The following is an 11617-nucleotide window of genomic DNA, read 5'->3' as shown; positions in this document are numbered from 1 at the left end:
GAGTATAGGGTGGGAGACAGTATCAAAGGCTTTGGAAAGGTCTAGGAACAGGGTTGATATGATTTTGTCAGAGTCACAAGCATGGTTAATGGCTTGAGGAAGAAGAGGAGTGCAGTGATGGTACTGTGTCCAGGACAGAATCTGTGTTGTGTGGGGATTAGGAGGTTGTTTTGTGTTAGATAAGGCATCAGTTGTGAGTGAATACATTTTTCCAGGACTTTTGAGAGTGGGAAAAGTATGGTGGCAATAGGATGGAAATTAGTGGTGTTGGCATTTTTACTGTTTTATGGAGTGGGATAATGAATGTTTGTCTCCAAAGTGAGGGAACATAAGATTCTTGGATGGACCTATTTATTATAATGGAGGTAGGGAAGGCTATGCTGTTAACAGATAGTTTGAGGAAGGATGCAGGTAAATTATCTGGTGCGTTGGAGCATTGTTTCATTCAGACAAAGAGTTTTTTTATTATGCGTGTGAGCACAGGGTTGAGGCTGAAGGAAGGGGTATGTGTTTTGAGATCAGAGGGCAAAGTATGGGGAGGGGGGAGAAATATTGGAGGGGAGCTGGGGAAGCTGTCAGTAAGTTTAGCTATACATTCCACAAAGAAGGTGTTAAATAGAGGGGCTATTTCTTGGTCAGAGCAGTTAGGGTTTGGGCATGGGTTGTCTTTACTGCTGGGGTGAAGGAGGGAGGAGATAGTATTCCAGAATTTTCTAGGGTTGTTAGTATGTTCAGACTGAAGCTTAGAGTAATATGTTTTGCGGTCTCTGGTTATTAGTTTTTTTATGGAGTTGTGGAGTAGTTTAAATTCTGTTAGGGTATTATATTACTTATTTCTTTGGTATTGTTTCCATTTCTTGTCTCTTAGGAGCATGATCTGCTTAGTTTCCTTAGATAACTAAGGAGAAGCTTTAACTCTTTTGGTCCTGAGAGGAGCAAGGTTATTGAGTAGGTACAAAAAGGTTTCATTAAAGTAGTTGATGGTGTTGTCAAGGGGCAGAGTTCCTAAAGGTGTTCAGTCAGTTAGTTTTAGGCAGTCTGAAAATGTCTGTCAGTTGAAGTTGGACAGGTGTCAGGTTTGAATGTAGTGATGTTGTTTATGAAGGGGGGATACTGGTCATTAAAGGCTGGTAGATAGTCACTGAGGGGGGGTCAGGAAGGATTCCTGAATTTAAGATTAGATTTGGATGAGACACTAAGATCCAGTCAATGATGTAGCTGGAGGTTCCATCTTTGTTTGGTCTGGTGGGGGAAGTTTATTAGCTGGGTGAAGTTAAAGAGGTTGGTTGTTTGGGTAGGGGATTGAGAGTTAATCATGGCCCAGTTAATGTTTATGTTGCCTAGGCTGAATGTTTCATTTTTAATGTTAGAGGAGAACCAGGAGAGAATGCCTTCTAGTACTGGGATGTTATTATTTGGAGGGATGTAAACAAATGCTATGCATATGGACTTGTGTTTGTTCAATTTTAAGAGCACTATGGTTAATTCAGAGTTGGCAAATTTTGGAGTAGGAGTATTGTATAGGGTAACTGAGTAGGTGGAAGAGTAGATTATGACTATGCCACCTCCTTTTTGTTGGGCCTGTCTTTACTAATCATATGGTAGCCAGGAGACAGGATTTTATTATCTTTTATGTCTGGTTTCAGCCAAGTTTCTGAGATGGCAACTATGTCTGGCTGATTGTGTGTAAGCAAGGCATGTAGGTTAGGAATTTTATTACAGAGACTTTGGGCATTAATTGTGGTAATGTGAATGCTCTTGGAGGTGCAAGGGGATGATGGAGGGTGGAGAGGAGATGGAAGAGGGGATTGGTGGGACCAGGATTGGGGTGAATGTCACCAGAAAGAGAGAGGGAGATATGATCTAGTATGAGGGTGATAAAGTCTAATGTGGAGTGGGAGACTGGGAGGAGATAGGTAGATTATTTGTTAGGGAGTGGAGGGTATGGTAAGTTAGAAGAAGGTATAATAGGTAGTACTTTGTGTTTATATAAGAGGGTTATGTTTAATGGGTAGAGTACATGGGTAATAGAGGAGAAGGAGGATGATATAGTACATTGGTAGTTAGAGATATAGTGTAGTGGAAGGGTGTAAGAGGCATGAGGGAGTTGTGTAAGGTAAGTAACGGTGCTAAGGAGTGCAATGGGCAGTATTAAGCTAAGGAAAGGTGTTGGTGATAGATTGTATTGATGGAGGTAAACACTCTAAGTTAGGTTTGTGAGTGTGGGGAGAGGTGCTGTGTGATTGGATGAAAGATGGAGTGGGAGCAGTTAGTGATAAATAATTGTAGAAGTAGTGGGGGTGGGTGGTAATTGGGGGCATGGCAGGGGAGTGGAGTGAGCCCGAAGGGTGACCGGAGCGGGCAGAGAGAATCTATGCTGAACTACTGAAAAAACCATCAGTGGATCCCTATGGGGTAATTAACCAATAAATAATTAAAAGAGTTTAGCAGAAGTTATAATTAGAGGGATTTCAGATGCGATGTATTGGCTGAGTGGGAACAGGAGGATAGGCAAGTAAATTATGCTGCTTCTGCATGCTATGTAGGCTGTGAAACCGAAAACCGCCAAACAAACCAAGTAATCCGAAAAACACAAAGGAAGGCTTCTGCAGGCTTCTGCAGGTAGCGATTGTGGTAAATCCAATAAGTGAGAATAATCACGATGTAGCAACTTTTAATGTTAGAACTTTATTAATAAATGAGGACCATCCTATTTTTAAAAACACATTTCATTTTAAACCATCATTAAAACGTACTAACACAAGTAAAGTACGTTTTAATGATGGTTTAAAATGAAATGTGTTTTTAAAAATAGGATGGTCCTCATTTATGAGGTCACTAATAGGGTCATTAAGTTTATATTTAAATGAGATTTACCCTAGTATGTGCTGTTTAGTCTGATGAAGGAAGGATACAAAGCCTTCCGAAAGTTCTTGTGTATTAATAAAGTTCTAACATTAAAAGTCGCTACATCGTGATTATTCTCACTTATTGGATTTACCACAATCGCTACCTGCAGAAGCCTTCCTTTGTGTTTTTCGGATTGCTATGTAGGCTGTGCCAATGGGAGGCATTTTGTAAATCGGATACATGATGCTATATGTGTGTGTGTGTGTGTGTGTGTGTGTGTGTGTGTGTGTGTGTGTGTGTGTGTGTGTGTGTGTGCGCGCATCTGTATCTATATCTATATATATATATATATATATATATATGTGTATATATTCATATATTCTTCTTCTTCTTTCGGCTGCTCCCATTAGGGGTCACCACATTGGATCATCTGTTTCCATTTCTTCCTGTCCTCTGCATCTTGTTCTGTCACACCAACCACCTTCATGTCCTCTCTCACCACATCCACAAACCTTATCTTAGGTCTTCCACTTTTCCTCTTACTGGGCAGCTCCATCCTTAGCATCCTTCTCCCAATATACCCAGCATCCCTCCTGAGCACATGTCCATACCAATGCAATCTCGCCTCTCTGGCTTTGTCTCTAAACCATCCAATCTGAGCTGACCCTCTAATATACAGATTCCTAATCCTGTCCATCCTCATCACACCCAATGCAAATCCTAACATCTTTAACTCTACCACCTCCAAGTCTAACTTGTGTCTTTTCATCAGTGCCACCATCTCCAACCCATATAACATAGCTGGTTTCACTACCTTCTTGTAGACCTTCCCTTTCAGTCTTAGTGGTACCAGTCTGTCACACATGACTCCTAAAACTCTTCTCTACCCACTCCACCCTGCCTGCACTCTCTTCTTCACCTCTCTTTCACATTCACCATTGCTCTGAACTGCTGATCCCAAGTACTTAAACTCATCCACCTTTGCCAGCTCTACTCCCTGCATCCTCACCATTTATCTCATTTACACACATATATTCTGTCTTAGTCCTGCTGACCTCCATTCTTTTCCTCTCTGGAGCATATCTCCACCTCTCCAGGGTCTCCTCAACCTGTTCCCTACTCTCACTACAGGTCACAGTATAACCCACAAACATCATAGTCCACAGGGACTCCTGTCTAATCTCATCTGTCAATCTGTCCATTACCATTGCAAATAAGAAAGGGCTCAGAGCTGATGCCTGATGTAATCCCACCTCCAGCTTAAACACATACATCACTCCTACCGCAGACCTAACCACTGTCACACTACCCTTGTACATATCCTGTATCACTCTTACATACTTCTCTGCCACTCCCGACTTCCTCATACAATACCACAACTCCTCTCTAGGTACCCTGTCATATGCTTTCTCTAAGTCCACAAAGACACAATGCAACTCCTTCTGACCTTCTCTGTATTTTTTCATCAACACCCTTAGAGCAAACATTGCATCTGTCATGATCTTTCCCGGCATGAAACAGTACTGCTGGTCACTAATCATCACCTCTCTTCTTAACCTAACTTCCACTACTCTTTTCCATAACTTCACGCTGTGACTGACCAGTTTTATCCCTCTGTAGTTAATACAGCTCTGCACATTACCCTTATTCTTAAAAATCGGTCCAAAAACACTTCTCCACTCCTTAGGCATCCTCTCACCTTATTTTATTTATTTATTTAGTTTACATTTGTTAACCAGGATGGTCCAACTGGACACAGGTCCATTTTCAGTGGAGGCCTGGGGAGAAAAGCTCCACATGTGGATATTTACATTAGAGTTATACAGTTGCAGTTTTGTACAGTCATATATAAATACTAGTACAGAATTATAGGATTGCACGCATAATTAAAAATTTGGAATACATACATACTTAAAACTTAACATTGTTAGTTTTCTTGTTCGAACTTAGACATTTTTAGTGGTACAAGGCTAAAAAGGTAGCATATCATTCAGGAATACAATACATATGAGATCGAAAGTCAATGTTTCAGACTTGTGAGACTATATTACAGATAGCCAGGTAGTGAAGAGAGTGGTGAGCTGGTTAGTCAGAGTTGGTACAGGGGCACAGCCAGTGACTTTTTAGGTATTTTTTGAGAGATGTTTGAAATTGGTTTATAGACTTGATTGCTGTAAGTTCGGCAGGGAGCCGGTTCCAGATTGTACCAACAGAGTTGCAAAATAATGATTCACCTGCTGAGTTTTTAGATTTTACAGTTTGTGCCAGCATTTTGTCAGACGAGTGGAGAGTTTTTAGGTTACTGCATGGGGTAATTATATTTTTGAGTATGGGCACATTTTCGGGCTGATAGAGGATTTTGTGGTCTATTATTAATTGATTATACTGGATTTGAAAGGGAAACTCTAGCCAGCCTAGAAATCGTAGGTTAATACAGTGGTGGGTTCTATATGCCGAACGTGTGGCAAATCTGGCTATGGTTTTGTAGTAGCTATTGGGTTTATTGAGGTCAGATTTTCTCAGGTTTGTATAGATTGTGGAGGCATAAAGAAGGGTTGAAAGTAAATGTGTTTGGGCAATCACTGTCCTAGCAGTTGGAGTTAGAAATGCCTTAATCCTATATAGAGATCCTAGCTTTTTGTTGACTGTTTTAATGGTTTTGTCGATGTGAGCATCAAACTTAAGGTTATTGTCAACAATTACACCTAATAGTTTTGTATTGCTTTCTGGGGAAATTATAGATGTTATGGCAAATGATGGGAATGTAGCTTTATGGGTGGGGGTGAAGAGTAGCAGTTTTGTTTTATTTGGATTCAATAGAAAATGCCTGTCAGTGAGCCAGTTTTCTACTACATTGAAAATATTTTGGGTTAAGGTCTGCAGGTCTAATCGGGAGGTGGTAGAACAGATTAGGGTAGAGTCATCTTCATACTGAATGCAGGTTGCTTTGGGGATGACTCTATGGAGATCATTAATGAAGATGGAAAATAGCAGAGGTCCTAGTATAGACCCTTGAGGAATTCCAAGGGTGACTGGCAATAGGGAGGAAAGGCTATCCTTCCATAGCACAGCTTGTTGTCTGCCACTTAGGTAGGACTGAAACCAGTGTATTGCTAGGTTGTCTATGGCAAGAGGTTTTAGTGTTCGAATGAGTAGTTGGTGGTTTACCATATCAAATACCTTAGATTTGGTCAAGAAAGATGGCAGAGGAGAGCGTATTATTATTACGGATTTGATTTATTGTCTGAGAGAAGGATAGAAGGGTTGAGGTGGTACTATGGTGGGGTCTAAACCCATGCTGGGGGGGGGGGCTAGGAGATTGTGCAAATTGAGGTAATGAAGGAGTTGCTTGTGGATACATTTTTCCATATTTTTTTGCCAGAGGAGACAGAATGGTGATGGGCTGGTAATTTGACAGATCAGTGGAATTACCCCAGATGGGGGTAATTCCAGATGGAGGGGATATATGCTTCAGAGATGGTCCTGTTAATTAATATTGAGGTGGGATATGCTATTTCATTTGCAGCCTTTTGAAGATATTCATCAAGGAGTAGGTCTGCTGATAGGGTGGTGGGTTTCAGTTTCTTGATTAAGGATCAGATAAGTGCTGTTGGTAAAGGTTGAAAGTTAAAGGATGGGTGTGTATTGGATATGGGGTTAATAGGGTCTAGGTTTTTGGGGCCTAGTTGGTTGGCAAGGGATTGTATAGTTTCTGTAAAGAAGGTTTTGAAGGTGTTGGCAATATTTTCTGGAGGTTTTTGGAGGATAGATGCAGGGGTTGGGGTAGTAGTATTACCTGGATGGAGAAGATTGTTTAAGATGGACCAACATTTTTGTGGTCAATTTTGATGTTTGCAGATGATGTTTCAATCTGTAGCGAGAGTAGGGAACAGGTGGAGGAGACCCTGGAGAGATGGAGATATGCTCTAGAGAGAAGAGGAATGAAGGTCAGCAAGACTAAGACAGAATATATGTGTGTGAATGAGAGGGAGGATAGAGGAATGGTGAGGATGCAAGGAGTAGAGGTGGCAAATGTGGATGAGTTTAAATACTTGGGATAAATAGTTCAGAGTAATAGTGAATGTGGAAGAGAAGTGAAGAAGAGAGTACAGGCAGGATGGAGTAGGTGGAGAAGAGTGTCAGGAGTAATTTGTGACAGATGAGTACCAGTAAGAGTGAAAGGGAAGGTCTACAAGAGGGTAGTGAGACCAGCTATGTTATATGGGTTGGAGACAGTGGCATTGACAAAAAAAACAGGAGTTTGAGCTGGATGTGGCAGAGTTAAAGATGTTAAGATTTGCACTGGGTGTGACGAGGGTGGACAGGATCAGGAATAAGTATATTAGAGGGTCAGCCCAGGTTGGAAGGTTTGGAGACAAAGCCAGAGAGGCAAGATAAAGTTGGTTTGGACATGTGCTGAGGAGGGATGCTGAGTATATTGGGAAAAAGATGCTAAGGATGAAGCTACCAGGTAAGAGGAAAAGAGGAAGGCCTAACATAAGGTTTATGGATGTTGTGAAAGAGGACATGCAGGAGGCTGGTGTGACAGAGCAAGATGCAGAGGACAGGAAGAAATGGAAACAGATGATCCACTATAGTGACACCTTACAAGAACAGCCGAAAGAAGATGATGATGATGATGATGTTGCAGGTTACAGTAATAGTCTTTTTTGTCTAATATTATAGACTTCTTAGTATCATTTCTTAGCTGTTTATATAAAAGTTGTTCCTTAGGGGTTTTATTGGTTTTCCAAGAGGACCAGGTTTTATTTCTATTCATGATTTTTTGTCTAGTTTCTTTGGACAACCACGGTGCTACTTTTTTCTTTGTTCTGATGGTTCGGGTGGGTGCATGATTTTCAAGGATTGTAAGAAATGTGGAGTTAAAGTGTGATTCTGCCTCGTCTAATGGGAGTAGTTTTAGTCCATTCCAGTTACATGATTGAAGTTCTATTTGGAATTTGGTTTGATTGAAGCTCTTATTGTTCCTAATACTTCTGAAGCTGGGTGTTTGAGGGATATCATTTTTTTGTCTGAGTATATACGTTAGGAAGTGATCACTTATTTCCTCAGGTTGGGTGCCTGCCTTATACATTTGGGGAGGGTTATTAATGAGAATCCAATCTAGTATACTTTCTTTGTTATTGGGCGTACTAGTTCTGGTGGTGAAGGTTATGACTTGGGATAAACCATATAGATTTATGTGGGTAGTAGGGAAGTTTGAATAGCAGGTGTTCCAGCCTATATTAAAGTCACCTAAAACAATAGTTTCTTGTGGGGAGTTTATGGACAGCCATTGTAGAATGTCTTCAAGGATATTGTTGTTATTACCAGGTGAGATATAAATGCAGCCTATGTTTATAGATTTATGCTGGTTAATTTGTAGTTCAGCCTTATCAGCATGAGGAGCTTGTGGAGAGTTGGAAATAGTTACATTAATTGAAGATTTATATAAGATAGCAACCCCCCTCCCTTCTTTGAGGTGTGGTCCACTTGTATTATATTGTAACCTGGAGGAGTAATTTCATTGTCAGTGGTGCATGGCTTAAGCCAGGTTTCCATAAGACATAGTATATCTGGGGAGTGTACTGCTAAGAGTGCATGCAGGTAGTGGATTTTATTATTTAGGCTTCTAATGTTTAGGTGGCAGATGAGGAGAGAGGTAGAGGAGATGTTTGAGTTTTGCAGGCTAGAGGGGATGTTATATATTGGGTTGGATGCTTCCGATGGGGTTGGTCCTGGGTTGGGGTGGATGTCCCCATCCATTGTGAGGTTAGTTTGAGAATGAATTATTAGTTTTTGAAGTATGAATAATAGTTTGGAGTAGTGTTTAGTTCTAGGGTTAACATAACTGGCTGGAATGAGCTGCTGTGTTATTGTAGTATAGGAGTTGGGGTTCTGGCCGTTTGCTCGACTGAGCAAATGACTGAAACCCAAATGGCCGGGCATACTTACGCAAAAGTGCTTTTCACCGAAGAAGCACTTTCCCATATGTATGCTTGCAGCCGAGGCTGTACTACGGTGCGGGTAAGGGAAATTTCCCTTTTCCCCACTGTAGTGTGGTCTCGGAGGGAGAATATTAAAGTGGGGGTGTGGGGGGTGCAGGGGGGCTTTGCCTCCCAGCTAAAATGTCAATGTAGTGTTTTTTTTTAACACGCTTTAACGAAAGTGCTTTTTCGATAAAAGCGCTTTCGTTAACGTGTGTTCAGTTATTATGGATTCAGACGTTTGCTCATTCGAGCAAATGTCCTAGATCCAGGAGTTGGAAGGGGAGGGGAGTAGTGGGTGATTAAAGTTATGTGACAGAGCATGAGTATCGGTCTGTGATATGGGGTAGTGGGAGCCTGGGAGGGAGACATGTTCATATGTTGTGATAAGATGCGTAATTATCAGCAAGGGTAAAAAGTAGGAGGGCTTTGAATTGAAAGGTGAGGTTGAGGCTTGTAGAGGCATTGAAGAGGTTTTGCAACTTACAATTGTTTAAGAATGGGAGTGGGAGGGTAGTAGATGAGGGTAGAGTAGAGAAATAGGGAGGGTGTTGTGTTTAGGGTGGGTCTTACTATTGCTGATTGGTTCTATAATTAGGGGAGTGGCAATTGTGGCTATAAATTTAGCACCTCTAGGAGCTGGTGAAATTTGGGGGCAGGGTGGGTCCTGGAGTGAGCCCAAGTGTAGCGAGGGCAAGCGGAGCGGGGCTAATACAGAGATCAAGAGTTTGAACCCCTGCTTCAGGTTTAAGCTATGTATTTTCTAATTTTAGATGTTTTATGCAGGGAGCTATACTGTTATTCCTTAGTTAGTATGATTAAGCTTTGTTTCTGAATGCTAAAACCTAAGACAGACAGCTGGATACAGAGACTACAGTAAAAAGGAGCTTCGTTCTGTGTGTCCGAATTAATTTAATCTTGTAGGCTTCTTAGGCTAAGGGGACTTGCCGTGGACCCAGTTCTGTTGTACTTTATAGACTTTTAAAAGATAATGACCTGCTGTGCTTTCTTTCTTTTGGTAATGGGGGACTCGGTGGATGAGATTCCTTGTATCTTACAGGGCTGGTTCTTTCCCGAGTTCTGAGCCATTCAGGTAAAGCAGAAAGGGTAAAAAGACCTGACAGGGGATAGATAGCACTTTTCTTAGAAAAAGAGAGATAGCAACAGTAAAAATATGCTATGGGCGAAGCTCACACTTTAAGGCTAGGCAGCAGCTGGCTATATAGTTTATTTCAATGTAATTTTTAACCCAACAGTATACTTGAGACACATCAGTCTATAGTCCTTGTTTCATCAAGACAGCAAAAAGTAATGAACAGAGCAGGCCGGTACATGTAAATAAAGTATCTAACAGTGCATATAACATAAATAACACTCCACTCGCTGTTCTAAGAGCAGAGAGGATTTACAGCATTTACAAACAGCCTAAAGCAATTGCGAGTAAAAAAAAACACTGATACAGAGTGTCACTGATGCTTAGATGGAGTAGAATTAATTTTATAGTTTATTTACTACAATGTTAGCTGCATACAAATGCAATAATGCTTTAAATAATTAAAATACAAGTTTCACATACCAAATATTGATAGAACAAATAGTTGACAGGGTCCGTAGGCATTAAGGGATTTGAAAATGGAGGTTTACTGGGTGTTATAAGTAACCTTGCTTGTGTAGCTAGTCTGGCAGGGAGTACGGCTGCTGATAGGCTAATACAGAGTTCAAGAGTTTGAACTCCTGTTTCAGGTTTAAGCTATGTATTTTTTAATTGTACATGTTTTATGCAGGGAGCTCTACAGTTATTCCTTAGTTAGTATGATTAAGCTCTGTTTCTGAATGCTAAAACCTAAGGCAGACAGCTGGACTACAGAGCCTACAGTAAAAAGGAGCTTTGTTCTGTGTGTCCGAATTAATTTATGCTCATTGGCTTCTTAGACTAAGGGGACTTGCTGTGGACCCAGTTTGGCTGTACTTTATAGACTTTTAAAAGATAAAGACTTGCTGTACTTTCTTTCTTTTGGTAATGGGGGACTCAGTGGATGAGATTCCTTGTATCTTACAGGGCTGGTTTGTTCCCAAGTTCTGGGCATTTCAGGTAAAGCAGGAAGGGTAAAAAGACCTGCTGTACTTTCTTTCTTTTGGTAATGGGGGACTCGGTAGATGAGATTTCCTGTATCTTACAAGGCTGGTTCTTTCCCGAGTTCTGAGCCATTCAAATAAAGCAATAATGGCAAAAAGACCTGCTGCACTTTCTTTCATAGGTTCATATGTTCATAGGTTGGTACTAGTCTATCGGCCCTAGGGCCTATACAAGCCTAGCCATAACAATTCCCTGGATATTTCTTCCCACAATATTTACTTCCCTGGACCCCTGTTTAGCAGGGTGACTGACATGATCCCCGGGGTGAATTTCCTATCTCCCATTCAATCATCAAGGTTCCTTTTGAAGAGGGCCAAGGAGGCACTCTGCTTGACATGTATGGGCAGTCTATTCCAGAGTATGGGAGTCTCTGGGTCAGGAACCTATCCCTCCAGCATGTTTTGTTCATTGTGATGACAAGATTTAGATCCCTGGACTGTGTGGCTCTGAGGGATTGGGATTTCTTTAAGTGGAGCATGTCCAACAGCTCAGGGTTTGACATGGCCTTGTATGTTAAGCAGAGATCGCCTCTGAGTAGACAATATGCCACAGAGTATAGCTGGAGTTTTTTTAGATAGTTAGCATAGAGCATCTGCTTTAGGCCTGTGATTTTTTTAGTGAGGTATTTCTGTGGCCTTTCCAG

The sequence above is a fragment of the Protopterus annectens genome, chromosome 1.part1 (assembly GCF_019279795.1).
Source record: "Protopterus annectens isolate FY-2018-M chromosome 1.part1, PAN1.0, whole genome shotgun sequence".
Taxonomy (NCBI): Eukaryota; Metazoa; Chordata; order Ceratodontiformes; family Protopteridae; genus Protopterus; species Protopterus annectens.
The sequence above is the reverse complement of the archived record's forward strand: the minus strand, read 5'-3'. Positions refer to the sequence as shown.